Source organism: Hyperolius riggenbachi, chromosome 10, assembly GCF_040937935.1.
Source record: "Hyperolius riggenbachi isolate aHypRig1 chromosome 10, aHypRig1.pri, whole genome shotgun sequence".
NCBI lineage: Eukaryota > Metazoa > Chordata > Amphibia > Anura > Hyperoliidae > Hyperolius > Hyperolius riggenbachi.
In genome coordinates, this window is record NC_090655.1 from 52,272,656 (window position 1) to 52,292,252 (window position 19,597).

Below are 19,597 nucleotides of genomic sequence, written 5' to 3' on the forward strand. Positions count from 1 at the left end.
GTTAGTGGTACTCTCAGTGGTACTGTTAGTGGTACTCTCAGTGGTACTGTTAGTGGTACTCTCAGTGGTACTGTTAGTGGTACTCTCAGTGGTACTGTTAGTGGTACTCTCAGTGGTACTGTTAGTGGTACTCTCAGTGGTCCTGTTAGTGGTACTCTCAGTGGTCCTGTTAGTGGCACTCTCAGTGGTCCTGTTAGTGGTACTCTCAGTGGTACTGTTAGTGGTACTCTCAGTGGTACTGTTAGTGGTACTCTCAGTGGTCCTGTTAGTGGTACTCTCAGTGGTCCTGTTAGTGGTACTCTCAGTGGTCCTGTTAGTGGTACTCTCAGTGGTCCTGTTAGTGGCACTCTCAGTGGTCCTGTTAGTGGTACTCTCAGTGGTACTGTTAGTGGTACTCTCAGTGGTACTGTTAGTGGTACTCTCAGTGGTCCTGCAAGTAGTACTTTCGGGGGTTCTGTGAGAGTTGTGCAGTACTCTGCAGAGGTGACAGAATAATGATAAAAAAAATTATAAAAAGTGCAAACTGTACAATAATCTTTATATAATAAATGCTGTTACTGTATGTGTGCTGTTTATAACATCTGCCTTATCAACCTAGTAATTAACGAAAGTGCTTATAGATAATAAAGATAATACTATTACTACTACTGCTAATTATTATTATTATTATTATTATTATTATTATTATTATTATTATTATTATTATTATTATTATCCTGCCACTACATCTATTTGCCGCTTTCATGACTTACTAAATTAATTATGTGTCGAAGTGTTACCTTCAACGTTCATATAAAGTTTAAATTGCTTTCACAATACTGAATGCACCCATTGTATAACCTGTACCCCGGCCCGGGTGTAAACTAGCTTTAGAAACATGTAGGACATTATTGATAAATACAGTATACGTGTGAAAGTTACTGTATGTGTTTAATACAATCTGTTGTAAACCCTTCTGTTTAATAAGACCAATAAACCTAATGATAGATAGATAGATAGATAGATAGATAGATAGATAGATAGATAGATAGATAGATAGATAGATAGATAGGTAGGTAGGTAGGTAGGTAGATAGATAGATAGATAGATAGATAGATAGTAGATGAATATATACATATATAGAATATAATAGATAAATAGATCGATAGATATACGATAGTGGGTAGATAGATGAATAATTGCACCTCCACCGATAAACTGTAAACTGAATGTACATATTGGGATGTAACTAGCATTCTATACTAGATAATACATTCTCAACTCCTTTAGATTGTAAGCTCTTAACTACGGGCCAGGGCAGAGCTTTCTCACCCTTTTGTGCCTTGGAATTCGTTACATTTTGTTCACATAACTTTGTCACTGTAATTACCAATTCTATATTTTGTACTAATTCTGTAGTTTGTATTTTGCTGTACACCAATGTATGTATTATTATGCAACCCGTGTTTGTTTCTTACTTTGTACAGCCCCATGGAATATGTTTGCGCTTTATAAATCGATAATAATAATTTTCTGTTCAGGGCATGACAGAGGCAGCAGTTCACATAACGCCACTTGTTTTTTTTGTATTCCGATTTACTAGCTCATGTAATAGTGACACATAAGAAGGCCTATGACTCGGCTCCTCAGCCATAGATCCTTATCTGCAGCCCTGAGCTTTTAGCTGGGTTATTATAAAGTATTGAAATCAAGTTTAACAGACTGGCGGCGGGGCAGTAAAAAGTTTACAGTAAAAACATACAGCGTATTTATTGCCGTTTTTTCTGAGCCTATCCTGATGTATTTATCTCCACTAGACAGACAAAGGCAGCGCCTTTTTATGTGAAAGTTGTGACAGACTGGGGAATTATTGCCCCACATGGCTAATTGAATCTGGGGGAAGGGCCTGTGGGGGGACCCCTGGGGGGCTCGTCTGCTGCCTGTCCCCGCCAGGTAATACTTTCTGAACACACATCCTGGTCTGTGTATGAAGGGATGGTGTGTATTTGTGGATATATACAGCCGGCAGTGATCAGTACAGCGATGATGGAAGGACATTAGCAAGCTGTGATAATTGATGACAATGGGGATCCCTGCTGTTTGACACAATGCAAGTCTATAGCAGCTCGCTCCATACTAATCTAGCGCGATGCTGATTGTATTAGTCGGCACTTCATATGTAGTTTATTGGAAGGGAGGTGGAAGCCTGTCTGCCAATGCCAATAGATATCCCAATAGATTTATGTATCTCATCCTTTTTAATGCTTTTAACAGTCCTTTATCTCAGCATCTAATCTACACACGGGTTCATCAGCTAAAAGGAAATTCACTGTAAATATACTTAATACCTAGCGGTTACACCTGCTAATGACATTTTCTTTTATTAATAAATTGAATCCTCAATAAGATCTTGTTCATATTGCGCTCCGATCGCGTCAGCATTTGCGTTGGGCATTTTTTGATGCAATTTCTTTTTGCGATTCCCGACGCTTGGTTGGGCGGTGCGTTTTTGTTAAAAGCGCTTTTCTAAGCATTTTTCCAGAGCACTTTTTTAATTCACTCCCTGACACAAGTCAGGAAGTGAACTCTTTGAAGGTAAAAGAATAAATACAATGTATTTATTCTTAAAAACGCGAATGCAATCGCTGCACAAAGCGATGTTGTGAGTGTTGGCGGTTTTTCCTATACCTTCCATTAAGGCAAAATCACCTATAAAATGGTACAGGCAGCGCTTTGCTGAGCCGATCGGAAACAAACCTCTCAGATGTGAACCCTCTCATAGGGAATCATTGCACAAAGTTTTTAGGGCAATTAAAAAATTTTTGCCTGCAAAACCGTCCTAAGTATGAACGCGGGCTTAGGCCTGGACCCCACTAGAGCAGGTTTTTTTGAGCATTTAGGGCCATTCACACCTGAGTGATTAGCGGGTGATTCCTGCCAAAGCACTAGCGCTTTTTAAAGCGCTAGTGCTATATTTCTCTATGGCAGTGTTCTCACTGCCGTGATTGGCGGCGATAACGGGCATTTTGCAACAATCGCAAAACGTGTTCCCCGCAACATTTTGCCTCGATTCTAGAGTGATCGTGGTACAGTGCTTAATAAAGCACTGACTGTGATCGCTTTGAATCATGGAAGTGTCCAGTGATTTTACCATGCTAATTGCTAGCAATAAGCACTAGCGTTTTGCTCTTTTTAGATGTGAACGGGGCCTGTGGGAGAGCTATCAATTGTCAGCAATTTCTCTAAACGTTCTGCCAATGTAAATGAATGGGACAGATTCCACTAGAGCGATAGCGACTAAGGAAATTGCAGGACATGCAGTTTTTTTGGGAGTGTTTCCAGTCGAATGAATTGTATAGGAGCAGGGAAAACGCTCCCAAAATCGCTTGCAAAACGCTATCACAAATTGCTAGCGATTGCGATAGCGCTTTGCACTTTTTAGTGGGTTCCAGGCCTCATTGTAATAATGCTGGTCAGACACGTCTAGATCAGTTTGGGTACATTATTCAGATATCACTAAAAAATTTTTTCAATCAATATTAAGATGGTTATTAAAGTGGAGCTGAACTCTTGCACAGGACAGAAGGAAAACATTGAGAAATGCACCCTGTATGTATGTAGAGAGTTTAGCCTGTTTAAATCCCCCTCATTTGTATCTAATCACAAGTTGAAATTTCATCTCTCCCTTGTGTCACCTGACTGCCATGGCAGATAAGCTCATTTGAAAGGACAGGATATTAACAATAGGTCTGCTTCTATGAAAGCGGGAAGTAGACACACTGCTGATTTATTGCAGGATTTGTATCAGCTGTAAAAAAAATGGTTTTGTTTAAAGGTTATTATGCTGTTGCTTATCTTTTAGAGCAGAGAGTACGTTCTGAGGTCAGGTCCGCTTTAAAGGGAACCTGAAGTGAGAGGGACATGGAGGCTGATATATTTATTTTAAAAAAAATATGATACCTCAGGAGGGGGAAGCCTCTGGATCCTAGTGAGGCTTCCCCTGTCCTCCTCAGGCAGCCCCAATCCAGCTCTGGGACCCTCCAACAGACCAAATCAATAACAGCAGCAGTGGTCTGCCTGTGCAGACACACTAGTGTCACAGTGATGGATGGCTAACCTTGGCACGCTAGCTGTGGTGGAACTACAAGTTCCATGAGGCATTGCAATACTCTGACAGCGCTAAGCAAAACTCGGGGAGGCAGAGGCATGATGGGATTTGTAGTTTTATCACAGCTGGAGTGCCAAGGTTAGCCCTCACTGCACTAGTGGCTTTCCGTTTGGGTGTTAATAGCCAAGCCCGATTGGGTTTGCTCTACTGCGCAGGTGCAGACAACTCACGCCTGCGCAGTAGAGCGGACCCTATTGGGCTTAGTTATTTCCACTGGAGCCCAAACGGAAAGCCACTAATACACCTGCGCACAGCGGCGACAAGCGGACTTTCGTGGGTCCCAGTGCTGGATCGCCTCCTACTGGAGAGGACAGGGGAAGGGCTGTGTGAAGCTGGCCCCCCTACAATCAGCACAAATAAAAATTCTACCATGTTTGGTTAGTGCTATGCTTGTGCTGTAAAAACGAAGATTTGTGCTGTTTTCATTTTGAAGATAATAGCATTTATTATTTCTCAAACAAAAGTTCAGCCAGGCTCAATCAGCTTTGTGATGTTATAGGGGGCTGAGTAAACTTTGACCTTTATAAAAATCTCAAGATCTCAAAAACTATAAAAGATAGAAAGATGATTTTTTGCAGCACAAATGAGCACATGTACAGCACTACCCACCCATACCAGTTTCATGGCTGTAGGTTGTTGTATGGGGCCTAGGTGATGGTATTGTTTTGAAAATAATAAGTTCTATTCTGTGCATGTGCTGTTTTCAAAAGAATATGATTGTGCACAACTCCCAGCCGAGTCGCGCAGCTAACAGAGCCACCAGCAAGAGAACGGAGGGAACCCAGCAGGGGCGGTTGGCCGATGATGCCAAGTGACGCAATTGTGTCAGATGGCATGGGCCCTGGAGCGGCCGTGGTAACAGCAATATACATCACCGCCAGGGCCGGCCCTAGACTATTTGCCGCCTGAGGCAAAAAAAAAATTTCCGCCGCCACCCCCCCCCCCCCCACCGATGGGGGGCGCGCTCTGGGGGGCCGCCCGAGCTGGAGGGGTAGCTGGCAGGACGGGGGTATTGGGCCTAGCGGCGGGGAGGGGGGTCGTACCCCCCCCTCCCTCGCCTGGGTCCCCCGTGCTCCGCTCCTCTCCAGCCTTAAATACAAGCAGCCGCTATGTGTAAGAGGCACGGGCGGGTAGGACTCACCTCTTCCTCGTTCCAAGCGTGCGCTCCACTGACGTCACTTCCTGCAACGCTGCAGGAAGTGACGTCAGTGGAGCGCACGCTGGCCTGGAACGAGGAAGAGGTGAGTAATCCCCGCCCGTGCCTCTTACACATAGCGGCTGCTTGTATTTAAGGCTGGAGGGGAGCGGAGCACGGGGGACCCAGGCGAGGGAGGGGGGGGGTCCGACCCCCCTCCCCGCCGCTAGGCCCAATACCCCCGTCCTGCCAGCTACCCCTCCAGCTCAGCGGCCGGCTCCCCGCACCCACGGACGGGCGGGTGCCGCCCCTGGAATTTTGCCGCCTGAGGCAAAAGTTTCACCCCGCCTCATGAGCGGGCCGGCCCTGATCACCGCTACAGGGAGCTGCTTTCCTGCTTCCGGACTCTACACAGCAGCTGCGGGACGCGCTGCTGTGAGAGACTTATATGACATCAAATGCATGGAGGACAGGGGGCCGGCGGGGATTAATGAAGGAAGCCGCCGCCAGCTCATAAGGTAACAGGAGCGGATGGCCGTGGGGGCGGGGGTGCATGAGCAAGCGCGGCGGCAGGGGGGGGGGGGAGGGGAGGGAATTACAGCTGCCCAGAATCCCCCACAGACCAGGGCCGTTGCAGTGTCTCTGGACAGGCACCAGAATACCTGCAGGCATCCCCCAGCTCACAGCACTGCCCTCTTTCTTTCCCTGCTACAGTTGACTTTGGATGGAGCAGCAGCATGTGCACAGAGCATGGGACAGCAGTGTGTGTACAGAGCATGGGACAGCAGTGTGTGTACAGAGCATGGGACAGCAGTGTGTGCACAGAGCATGGGACAGCAGTGTGTGTACAAAGCATGGGACAGCAGTGTGTGTACAAAGCATGGGACAGCAGTGTGTGTACAGAGCATGGGACAGCAGTGTGTGTACAGAGCATGGAGCAGCAGTGTGTGCACAGAGCATGGGACAGCAGTGTGTGTACAAAGCATGGGACAGCAGTGTGTGTACAGAGCATGGGACAGCAGTGTGTGTACAGAGCATGGAGCAGCAGTGTGTGTACAGAGCATGGGACAGCAGTGTGTGTACAGAGCATGGGACAAGCAGTGTGTGTACAGAGCATGGGACAGCAGTGTGTGTACAGAGCATGGGACAGCAGTGTGTGTACAGAGCATGGGACAGCAGTGTGTGTACAGAGAATGGGACAGCAGTGTGTGTACAGAGCATGGGACAGCAGTGTGTGTACAGAGCATGGAGCAGCATTGTACAGAGTATGGGACAGCAGTGTGTGTACAGAGCATGGAGCAGCAGTGTACAGAGTATGGGACAGCAGTGTGTGTACAGAGTATGGGACAGCAGTGTGTGTACAGAGCATGGGACAGCAGTGTGTGTACAGAGCATGGAGCAGCAGTGTGTGTACAGAACATGGAGCAGCAGTGTGTGTACAGAGCATGGGACAGCAGTGTGTGTACAGAGCATGGGGCAGCAGTGTGTGTACAGAGCATGGGGCTGCAGTGTGTGTACAGAGCATGGGGCAGCAGTGTGCGTACAGAGCATGGGACAGCAGTGTGCGTACAAAGCATGGGGCAGCAGTGTGCGTACAGAGCACGGAGCAGCAGTGTGTGTACAGAGCATGGGACAGCAGTGTGTGTACAGAGCATGGGACAGCAGTGTGCGTACAGAGCATGGGGCAGCAGTGTGCGTACAGAGCATGAAGCAGCAGTGTGTGTACAGAGCATGGAGCAGCAGTGTGTGTACAGAGCATGGAGCAGCAGTGTGTGTACAGAGCATGGGACAGCAGTGTGTGTACAGAGCATGGGGCAGCAGTGTGTGTATAGAGCATGGGGCAGCAGTGTGTGTACAGAGCATGGAGCAGCAGTGTGTGTACAGAGCATCGAGCAGCAGTGTGTGTACAGAGCATGGGGCAGCAGTGTATGTACAGAGCATGGGACAGCAGTGTGTGTACAGAGCATGGGACAGCAGTGTGTGTACAGATCATGGGACAGCAGTGTGTGTACAGAGCATGGGACAGCAGTGTGTGTACAGAGCATGGAGCATCAGTGTGTGTACAGAGCATGGAGCATCAGTGTGTGTACAGAGCATGGAGCAGCTCTGGGGAGCTTAACAGAGTACAGAGCCAGGTATGAGCACAGTCATGTGCCCTGCTGTGTGAATACTTCACTTTCCCCTTCTTTACCAATGTCAGCTGTCCTCATTATTATCTGTATCTAAACTGCTCCTGATCAATCGCATTGTCGATCGGGAGCAGATCAGATATTTAGGAAAGAATTGTCAGATCCTGTCAGTCGGATGGAAAATTGCATTGTGTGTACCTAGTATGATGTTCTACCATATTATTATACTGCATTGGGCGTGGCTGGGGGAGACCTTTCAGTAATCACCCCCTTGAAAATCCTGGGTTTGCCCCTGGGGGTGAGCTACAGGGGTCGGGGGGCAGGCACTGGGAGCAGCTAAGGGTGGGGGGGAGGGGGACGCATCCTCACAAGTTTGCCACAGGCGGCAAAAAGTCTAGAACTGGCCCTGGAACCCAGAGGACGCCAAAGGACCTCGCAGCACCCTATGGAGGCCTGGAGGAAGCCTCAAGTTGAGTATTGCATTTGTTATGTCTGTTTAGGGTCACTTTAAGTTTGAAAAGTTTCCAATTTTTGCAGCAAAGACCACAGTGAATGAAACTGACTGACAACAGCAAGAGAAAATTCACTGGTACTAATTGCAGTTGTCAGGTCAAAACAGGAAGTGTGGCCTTATTTATTTTTTCAGCAGCTACTACAGAAAAATACCAGGGAAAACAGATGTGGGAAGTTACAACAATATCCTCAGTCGGCTTTTGTGGGTGCAACTGCCACAGGAAGTAGTTATGGCAAATGCTACGCTAGAATTTATGAGGGACTTTCTTTACTTCAAAGGGCATCCACAGCTATGATCACTACTTGTTGGAAGGGCGATGCATGGATCCAGTCAGGGGATAGTTTCTGCTCTTGTGACATTTCTCTGGATTGGGGTACAGAAACCTGAGACGATGCAATATAAAAAAAAAATAAAAAAAAAATCATACATACCTCCATTCCTCCAGGCCCCTTTCCGTGGATTAGTCCCTCGCCATCCTCTTCCGCTACCTGCTGCCTCCACAAACCGGTCTGGTAACTGCGGGAGTTGAGGGCTTGTGCGCTCCCCCATCGTGCCTGACCTGGGTGCTGCCATAAACACAATGTTATTATGACTATGGCTGCGCAGCAGTGTAATTTGGGTTCCGCTTATGGCCGGACACCAAATTACTTCTCCATGCGAGTTGCTACAGCTCGGAGGGGGAACAACGGCTCTCCCTGCTGCCGAAAAGCTTCTCAGTGGTGTTAAATACTATTGTCGCAACTCGGAGGGAGATATAATTTGGGGTCAAGTCATCAGCGGTTCGATTGATAAGAAACTAATGCTGGGCATACACGGGTCGATCCGGCTGCCGATTAGCTGCCGGATCGACTCCCGCCACGTCCCCACGGGGTCCCCGCTCGTCTGCACGTACACCCGAATCGATTCCCGCTCGTCCCCGTCGGCGCTTCTTATCTTCTGCTCGATTCACCGCTATTGTTCACCCGCGGGGATCGAGTGCGGAATCAATCCCCGCGGTGTTCGGACACATCGGATATTATCAATCGAGCCATCAGCGGCTCGATTTATAAGGGGGCATCGAGCCGTGTATGCCCAGCATTACCGTGTATTCCCAGCATAAGTGTTTACAGCAAGGTGATTATCTGCACTTGCATATCACTTCCACTATGTACAGTACAGGCTTTTGCATTGTACTTACCCTGATAGTAAACTAGCTGCAGTGTATGCTAATCTCTGCTTATCAGGAGGATTGTAGCCTAAATTGAGTACAGAGTATGAGCATGTTGCTGAGTTATTTCCCTTTGTCCAATGGGTGATTGGCTTATCAGTATTTTACCAAGATCTTAAAGCTGTGTACAGATGCTAAGTATCTGCCACCTTAAATGATTGTTACATAATTGTAAGGGTGCATTCACACTATGCAAGCTGCGTTACGCAATAATAATGCATGTAAACAATTCCCATACAACAGTATGGACATGTTCAGATCTCTCCAATGTAATGGACAGTGTTATCCTAAAGGCTTGTACACACTTAAAGGAGTCATCAGGGGGATATGAGGACAATAAGTGCTACTTTCCTGGGGCTTCGTCCAGCCCCAAGCTCCCAGCATGTCCCTCGCTGCAGCTCCGCGGTGAGCCGTTGGCCTGTGAAGCTTCCCAGTCTCCGGCGATGACATCAGGCTGTACTGCACCTGTGCGAGCGGCACTGTCAATCAGTGCCACGTGGTTCGGAGCGTACTGCACAGGCGCAGTAGTTCTGTGCCTGCGCAGTACGCTCCAGTCAACGTGGGGGACATGCTGGGAGCTTGGGGCTGGACGAAGCCCCGGGTAAGTAGCACTTATTGTCCTCATATCCCCCTGATGACTCCATAAAGGTGTCCATACATCAGGAGATTATGGGCAGATTCGACAAAGAGACAAATTTATCTCTAATAGAATCTGATTAGAGATAAATTTGTCCGTTGATCGAAGCTGCTCATATACTGCAGGCCGATTCAGCATGAAATCTTAAGGGAATCGGCTGTTGCCCCCCAATGTATAAATGTGCCCCCCCCCCCCCCCCCCCAGTGTGTGCATTATACATTACCTGTCCTGTCGCAGCCTTCAACGTGGTGTCCGTAACCTCCTGGAAGCTCTCCGTACACGCTACTGGCACACAGCATCTGATGTCAGACATTATGCACCGACGCTAGATGCTATGTGCAAGTGGCGTGTATGGAGGCCGCCCGGAGGTTATGGACCTCCGGAGGCTGCTACAGGACAGGTAATGTATAGTGCACACACATTCGGGGGGGGGGGGGGGGGGGAGGGGAAGGGGGCACATTTATACATTAAGGCAGCAGTAGTGAGGGTTTCTTCATTTCATTGCTCATTCCGAAATCGGACACCATACCGCCGCACACCCAAGCAACCAACTTCGGCCCAACATCTTGCACCAGGCGCGATCGACAAACGCAACCGATTTCAGCCAGAAATTGGTTGTATCCTCGACCTGGCCTGCACTTGGTGGCACCAATTTTCAATCAATTCGCTAATAATAAGATTGGTTGGTCGATCGGCTGCCAAAATCACCTGATATATGGGCACCTTTACAACTTTTCCACGGTAATAAAAACCCCAACGAAATGACCAACTGCACGACCAAGTGATTGCACAACTTGTTTTTTCCATGCACCAACCCAATGAACGTCCAAATAATTTTCATACTACACACGCAAGCTGATCGACTGCGCTATATGGTTGCTTTCAAAACAAGTACAATTTGCTTAAGGATACCAGAGCTGAAGATAGTAGGAGAAATGGCGGGAGCAGGCATGTATGGGGAGCCATCCTGATGCCCACTGCTCCCCCGCTCTCCTTTCTGCCCCTCCGATGCTTGTAAATGCCCTCTGGCACCCTCTTCCGGTCAGCCTAGTCGGGCATCACCGCACCTGCTCTGGCTCGGCTGTGCGAGACCTACGGGAGCTCTCTGTGCATTCACATGACATCATGATGACTTGTACACATGCGGTCAGCTGCACGCTATCTGCCCAAGTCATGTGAGTCGATCTACCTTTTGGATCGGGCAACCGCCTGTTATCAGTTTTTCGCCTAGCCATTTGTCATACGTTCACATGCCCAACTATCGTCCAACAGACCAAGTTTTGAGGATAGTTGGGCAGAAAAGTTGCACGTGTGTACAAGCCTTTAGGCTAGTTTCACACTGGGGAATTACATTGTGTTGTGTCTAAATGTAATGCAACACAAAACGACCAGAAACAACATTTGCAGGGAATGCAATATAACGCACGCAAAGAAGCAAGTCCCAATATATGCAACTTTTATGTGCATGTGCAAGGAATTCAACATGCACCTTCTCAACATGCAACAGAATGGTGTAATCCAGATGTTGCTTTGGATCCCAGAGTTTGCAACCTATGTACCAACATATTTATTCAGTTGGTCTGCATGTGGGTCTCTGAAAGTACAAGGGTTTTGGAGCCATTACATCATGTGATGTATACATAACCTGTGTGACAAGACAAGAAGATTTCTGCAGACATTTACATGCAACGTAATGAAAGCACATCAGCAGCAGAGTGTTGTACCATGTTAGCCATCAGTAAAAGCAAGAAGTTTTGAGTCAGGATGATGCCATTTATTGGCCAACTTGGAGATAAATAAAACGTAAGCTTTCAGCTAATAATAAGCCTTCGTTGGACTTGGTTCCTGCATATACTAACAAGATTTTAACCCAGTTTATATGCACAAAGAGGGATTATTGCTTGCTTGGAAGCTGGAAACAGCTGTTATTTCCCACAGTGCAACAAGGTTCGCAAGCAGCAAACGGTCAGGGCCATGGTCATGACATTACACTGTGGGAGGGGTTTCACCACAATATCAGCCATACAGAGCCCTCTGATGATCTATTCGAGAAAAGGTAAAGATTTCTCATGGTAAAGGGAGTTTTAGCTACTGATTTGAATGTAGTTATTAATTAGTATTTATATAGCGCCAACATCTTCTGCAGCGCTTTACAGAGTATGTATAGTCTTGTCACTAACTGTCCCTCGGAGTAGCTCACAATCTAGTCCCTACCATAATCATATGTCTATGTATGTATTGTGCAGTGCATGTATCATAGTCCCAGGCCAATTTTAGGGGGAAGCCAAGTAACTTATCTGTATGTTTTAGGCATGTGGGAGGAAAACCGGAGTGCCCGGAGAAAACCCAGGCAGACACGGGGAATACAAACTCTTTGCAGATGTTGACCTGGCTGGGATTAAGCTCCTCTTTAACTACCCACCTGGTGCAAACCCCCTTCTGACACCCCACCTTAACTGGCCACTGCTACAAACAATCTGAAAATGCTGGAGGCGGTTCAGAAATGTGGGCATCGCATCCGCTATTTGTAGAAGCGATTTGCATAGCGGCCGGTCCTGGCGGTCCACTATTTATTGGCACCACTGGTACCCAAATTGCTGCCCATAAATGATATTTGTTTGGGCGCCCATGGCAGTGCCCAACATTTTGCGGAATCTCCAGCACCCACATTTCCTGTTTCCGAAGTGCCATGCATTGCAACACGTAGGTTGCCACGAGATACCAATTTTGAAATCTATTCTGATGCGCAACCTCAACATCGCAACTAATTCAGCGTGAACATAGCCTAAGGCCTCTTTCACAGTGCGATGTTAAAATCGCACGTTAAAACAACATTAATGAAGAATAACTCACTGCAATGAAAAATCAATGCCCTGTTCACAGTGCACACGTTGTGTTGGTGTCTAACGCTGCACATTAAGTGAAAGCGCTGCATGCTGTGCGTTATATACGTTACTAGCTGAGTTAGACTGTTTGCACATGCTCAGTAATGACTTGGAAGCAGTTTTCATTGCCTGTATGTTCTACTGTATGCGACAATAACAGGGCATTAAGTTGCAGTGCGACTTTTTTGGGGCGTTGTGTTGTAACTTGCGTTGCGACCTTAACGTCACATCAAACCGCAACGCCCTACTGTGAAAGAGGCCTAAATCTGTTGAGCTGTCATGTCTGCTACTGCTAGATTCATTTCCCCTAATTCCCATAATTCCCTGCTTCTGTATATATACAGCAGGCACTTTGCCACCAAGAGCCCCTTGGCTATGGTAGGCTCCCGCAGCCATAAAGCAAGCCATTCTCCACCGATACCGCGTACCGGCTCTGCTCAGACCTTCCGAGATGTTTTTTCCTTGTGCCGGTTTGTGCAGGCTGAATGAGTTTAACTGGAAAGTTTAATAGGCCAGTTGTTACATTCCAGCACTGCTGCATAATCCGTCCAACAACGAGAATGAAGCGTTTAATTTTGCAGCGCTGGGTAACACCTGCTTTCAAGTGGGTTGTGAGACCCCTGTGCTCCCTTCTCTCTATCTGAAAACCCATAAAAGCTATATGCATGCAGTGTCAGAGTTATTGAACTAAATATTGTTTTAATATTGCTAGAGCCGGTTTTATGGTTAATTGTATTATGTTTACGGCCAGTCTGGGCTTTGTATTTTTTTCACTTTTCTCAGTGTGATCTTTTTTTTTTCGTTCACAGTCACAACTATTAAAGTGCAGCAGTTGTGCCCTTTTTATATAGAGGGTGAGGGACTTCCAATATTTTCACTCTGCTGGATACTGGAGCCAGTAAAATTCATGAAATTTTAATTATTTTTTTGGATTAAATAGACGTCTTTTAGGACACAAAATCTTATTTGCACTTCCTATTGTAAAGAAGTGCAACAAAGGAAATTGTTAAAGGTTCCCCCGCATCCCCCCCTCCCTCCGCCGGTGACATATTTTATAGAGTGAATAAGACGCATTTTATGGCTATTTGAAATTATTTTTTATCCTACCGACATGATGGATTGAAAGTAGGGAAACATTAAAGAGGTGTCAGGCTTTTATTATTCGCTTTTTTACACAACAATAAACATCCATTCATTTCATGCTTGAAGAAGCGTGCTTCATATGCAGGTAAACTAGTGCTTGTTGCTACCACACCAAGGAGGTATTTAGCCTACTTCCTACAGGGCGACGCCTGTGCAGTTTTTTCACTCAAATATTCTGTGTATATATAACATTAGACTTCAACCCTTTTATTGGGGGGGGGGGGCTGGCAGGGCTGGCGCTTCCATTAAGGCAAGGGGGGCAATTGCCCCAGGGCCCCCCGAGCACTGCTGGGGCCCCAGCCTCGCCATGCCTCAACATTAGTTTGGTCGTGCTGCCGCCCCCTTCCCCCAAGTGGGCAGAACCCCAACCTCCCTGCTAATTGATTTGCACTAACAAATATATTCTCTAGCGGGGCCCCAGCATGAGAGCAGCATTTGTACTTATCCTGTCTCGGCTGCTGTGCTGGAGCCGCTTGCCCATCTTCACTCTACTTCCTGTGTGACCTGGCACATCATATCATGTGTAACATGCGCCGGGTCACACAGGAAGTAGAATGAAGACAGGCAAGCGGGGTCCAGCACAGCAGCTGAGACAGGTAAAGTACAAATGCTGCTCGATGCTGGGGCCCCGCTAGAGGATATATTTGTTAGCGCAGATCAATTACCAGTGAGGTCTGGGTTCCGCCCGCTGGGGGCGGGGGGGAGAGGGCGCGGGGGTCTCAGCATCTGGCCAGTGGCTGTAATTTTTCTGGGGAAGGGGGCCCCAGGATTACCTTTGCCCCGGGGCCACGTATTGACATGGCCTGTTCAATACTCTGTCTCCTTAGGCCGGTTTTACACCTGATTTTTTTCATGGTGGTGGGATGCCATGTTCCTGCTGCATCTCACAGCACAAAAAAATGACAAGCATATGACCCTGCAGCAGGGTGCACTGCCCCCCACTCAGTTACATACTTCCTGCTAGACAGGAAGTACGTCACCGGGATTACCGTTAGTCCACACATGCACATCGTGATGCACCGCCCTCCGTCATTCATACTTACTGCGTCACCCATTGACCTCCATTACCCCAATGGGTAATTACGTGCGGTAAGCTGTGGAAGATGTCAGCACTATAGACGCACATCATAATAATAGAGTAACTGAAAAGTTTTTGTTTACCATTAAAAGGTATAATTATATATTAAATTTTGTAACTTTTTGCCATCCCCAAATCCCACCCAGCCAGAGCAGGATCGTCAACCAGGCAACCTAGGCAGCTGCTTGGGGCCTAGTGGGAGTCAAGGGGCCCACCTGCCACCTTCTATGACCTCTCTCAACTTCAGTTTACCAAAAGGACCACAAGGAGGCCCCAAATCTACTACCATGCTGAGGGCCCCGTTACATCTTAAGAAAATGTAAATAAACTTGTTCTATTTGACAAACACATTGGCAATTTTTGTGTCTGCTTGGAGGAGGTAAGTCCACCACTGCCGCCTCATGTTTTTAAACTTTTTAGATACTTGTATCCTTTCGGCGCCTCTGTATCCCTACTACGCTATATTGAGTCCACCACTTGTGGAGTGGTGTTACCCCCTTTTTCCCTCATCTAAGGAGAGCGACTATACCTGCCTATACAGTGGTTGCCTTTAAGGTGACCCTGCTTTGTGAGTATAGCTTATTACTCAATCTTATTACTCTATATGTCATTTCAACTACCAGTACATACTACACTATATTTGGGCAGCACAGTGGTGTAGTGGTTAGTGCTCTCGCCTTGCAGCAATGGGTCCCCAGTTTGAATCTCAGCCAGGTCAACATCTGCAAGGATTTTTGTATGTTCTCCCCGTGTTGCCCATCTGAGGTTTACTCCGGGCACTCCGGTTTCCTCCCACATCCCAAAAACATACAGATAAGTTAAAGGGAACCTAAACTGAGAAGGATATGTATTTTTCATTTTAAAATAATACCAGTTGCATGACTTTCCTGTGTCTCTAATACTTTTAGCCACAGCCCCTGAACAAGCATGCAGATAAGGTGCTCTAAATGAAGTCAGACTGGATTAGCAGCATGCTTGTTTCAGGTGTGTGATTCAGCCACTACTACAGTCATAGAGATGAGCAGTGCTGCCAGGCAACTGGTATTGTTTAAAAGGAAATATCCATATCCCTCTCAGTTTAGGTTCCCTTTAATTGTCTTCCCTCTAAATTGGCCCTAGACTACAATAAATACACTAAAACGATACATAGATAGACATACGACTATGGTAGGGATTAGATTGTGAGCTCCTCTGAGGGACAGTTAGTGACATGGCTATGTTCTCTGTACAGTGCTGCATAAGATGATGGCGCTATATAAATACTAAATAATAATAATAATAATAATAGATGGCTCTTGGTGTTCCTTGTGAGAAAACGCGGAAAAGCCGCCGCGGGTGCTCAGAGCAAGGCGGCTGATTCCGCGTCCAACGTGGCGGTTTGCACGCATAGGCCTACGTCTGGCAGTATGGCTGAACGCGGAGGAACCGCCGCATGCTCTGATAGCGGTGCGGCTGGTTCCGCGCTCAGCACAGCGGATGGTTTGCAGCACAGGTCTGGTGTGGCTGGGACTGATAGTCCACACAGGTTCAGAAGGACGCGCGCGCGCGCTGCGAGGCAGAGCTTTTATGACAGCCAGAAGGGAGTCAGCTGACCAAGCCGGTCAGCTGACAATTCCACCACTTCCCATTGGTCCAGCACTTAGGGGAGGCGCTGGAGAGCGCCTTGCTATATATACTGGGTGCTGGTCATTCTCGGGTTGTCTGCCGTTGCGATCACTACGTGGAAGCACTCAGACCTTTTGTCAGATTCTGTGTTATTCTTTAGACCAGTTCCTGGGTGTTGATGACCAAGGACCTCCCACCTCAGATTAGGAATACTGTATATTATCTGTGTTATATCTTCAGACTAGTTCCAGGGTGTTGATGATCAAGGAGCTCACACCTTTAGACTAGACAATTGTTGATTATTTGTTATAATAACCTTCTGCTTTTCCTGACCTCTCTTCTGATCTCTGATTTGGTACTTCGCTATATCTGATTCTCCGTTGCCAAACCTTGCTTGCTTTAGGATTCCGTATCAGTCTCTTTCCTCTGTATCTGATCTGTCTGTCTGTTGCCGACCTGGCTTGTCCGACCTCGAGAACTATCTCCTCTGTTTAGAGATAGTTCACAGATCTGTCAGTGACAATCCACCATTGGTGTCACTCACACTCTGGTCCTTCCCACTCTCTGCTTGACTCCTCCTCTTGGGGAGCCTCAGGCCTTTGGAAGGAGCCTGTTCTTTGGGCAGTATCTCTTACTGCCTTGCACCCTCTACACGGAGGCTCTCCTCAAAGTTTTACTGTTGCACCAAACACTCATATTACTCAGGTGTCCAGAGGTTAGAGATATATCTGATTATCGGTGATATTGCAGATCATCAATAATCGGGTATATATCTGTATTCTCGGTGATACTGCAGATCACCGGTAATCAGATCCTCTCTGTGTTACACCGATCGTTACAGAACGGCAGACCAAAAAATGCAAATGGACGCTCTCACCGGCTGTCTGGGCACACTTACCACTTCGGTGGATAACATCAACCAAGTGCTGGGCAGTCACCGGGCATTAATTAACGCATTGTTCGGGTCTCTACAAACCCTCCAGACAGCTGTGGATGAAGTGCGATCTCCTCCTAGCACAGACATACGTATGCCTGTACCTGAAAAATTTTCCGGTCACAGATCTGACTTCCGAAATTTTAGGAGTAGAGTGTTATCATACTTTGAGTTGAGACCTAATTCTTCAGGAACTATGGCCCAAAGGGTTACATTTATTAAAACTTTGTTATCAGGTGATTCTCAAACCTGGGCGTACAGTCTGCCCGACGGAGACTTGGCCCTAACCTCAGTAGAGGAATTTTTTAAAGCCATGGCTATAATTTACGATGATCCAGACATTGCCTCGACTTCTGAACGGAAGCTCAAGCTGTTACGTCAAGGCAAGAGTCCGGTTGAAGAGTATGCTGCTGAATTTAGGAGGTGGTCAGTAGCAGCCAGGTGGGATACCTTTGCCCTTTTAGATTGTTTCTTGTCAGGTTTGTCAGATGAGGTCTCCGATCTTATGTTAAGTCAGCCTGAACCTAAGTCCATCGATGAGGCCATTTCATCGGCCATCAGAATAGATCGCCGGCTGCGCTATCAGAGACAGACCCGGGGTAGGAACTATGCGAGAATGGTATCCCACGCTGCGCCCCCTGTGGCTCCACCTCCTCCCGTTTCGCCTCCACCTGAACCAATGCAGATTGGTCGGTCAAAATTGTTTCAAGTGGAGCAGAAACGCAGGATAGCAGAGCAGCTTTGTCTTTATTGTGCAGAGGGGTGTCATAGAGTAAGAAATCGGGAAGCGCTACTGCCTAGGAGTAGTTTGGGGTAATACCCTAGGCGTGCAATTTTTACCCCTAGATGATAAACGTGTGCTTCTTCCTTGTACTATTTCATGGGAAGATAAGTCTGAAGTCACTGAAGCCTTCATTAACTCGGGCTCAGCGGCTAATTTTATGGATTATGAATTTGCTAAAAAGTTGGGTATTCTGGTCACACCGGTAAAACCTCCTATTCAAGTTACGGCAGTAGATGATTCCCCTCTGCAGGGCAACAGTCCTCTGTCACAGACCCCTGAGGTGGGAGTCACTATCGGGGCGCTGCATAAGGAAAATTTGTTTTTTTTTTGTGTTACACATGACAACCTCCACGATCATTCTTGGCATGCCTTGGTTACAACTTCACTCCTCTCAGATAAATTGGGCCACTGGTCAGCTAACGAGCTGGTCGTCCCATTGCTTTCATCATTGTTTAGCGAAGGTAACCTTGGGCCAGACCAAGATTCACATAGAGGGAGTACCAGATCAGTATTCTGAATTCTCAGACCTGTTTTGTCCTAGATCAGCCGATAAACTTCCTCCACATCGCCCTTTCGATTGTCCCATCGATCTCCTGTCTGGTTGTATGCCCCCTAGAGGTCATCTCTACAATTTATCTGGGCCGGAGAAGTTGGCCATGCAGGAGTATATCCGCGAAAACTTAGCTAAAGGGTTCATTCGCCCTTCCCGGTCACCTGCTGGAGCAGGTTTCTTTTTTGTAAAGAAAAAAGACGGAGGCCTTCGACCATGCATTGATTATTGGGGTTTGAATAAAATCACAGTAAAAAAAATCGCTATCCCTTACTTTTGGTAGACGATTTATTTACTCAGGTCACCAATGCTAAGATTTTCTCAAAATTGGATTTGCGGGGTGCATACAACCTGGTACGGATCAGAGAGGGCGATGAGTGGAAGACGGCCTTTAACACACCCGATGGGCATTACGAGTACCTGGTGATGCCCTTCGGGTTGTGTAACGCTCCGGCCGTCTTTCAGGAACTCATCAATGAGGTGTTCAGGGAGGTTTTGGGTAAATTTGTCCTGGTATATCTAGATGATATACTAATCTTCTCAGCTAACCTCACAGAGCACAGGGCTCATGTCAGATTTGTGTTGCACAAGCTAAAACATGCTTTATGCTAAATTGGAGAAATGCATTTTCGAGGTAACATCTGTCGCCTTTCTGCGGTATATAATTTCTACCTCGGGCCTTTCTATGGACCCCGCCAAAGTCTCTGCTGTCCTGGAGTGGCCTCAGCCAGTGGGACTGAAGGCTCTCCAGAGATTCTTAGGGTTCGCAAATTACTATAGAAGGTTCATAAAGGGGTACTCCACAGTCATTGCACCTCTCACCAGTCTCACAAAGAAAGGGGCAGATAC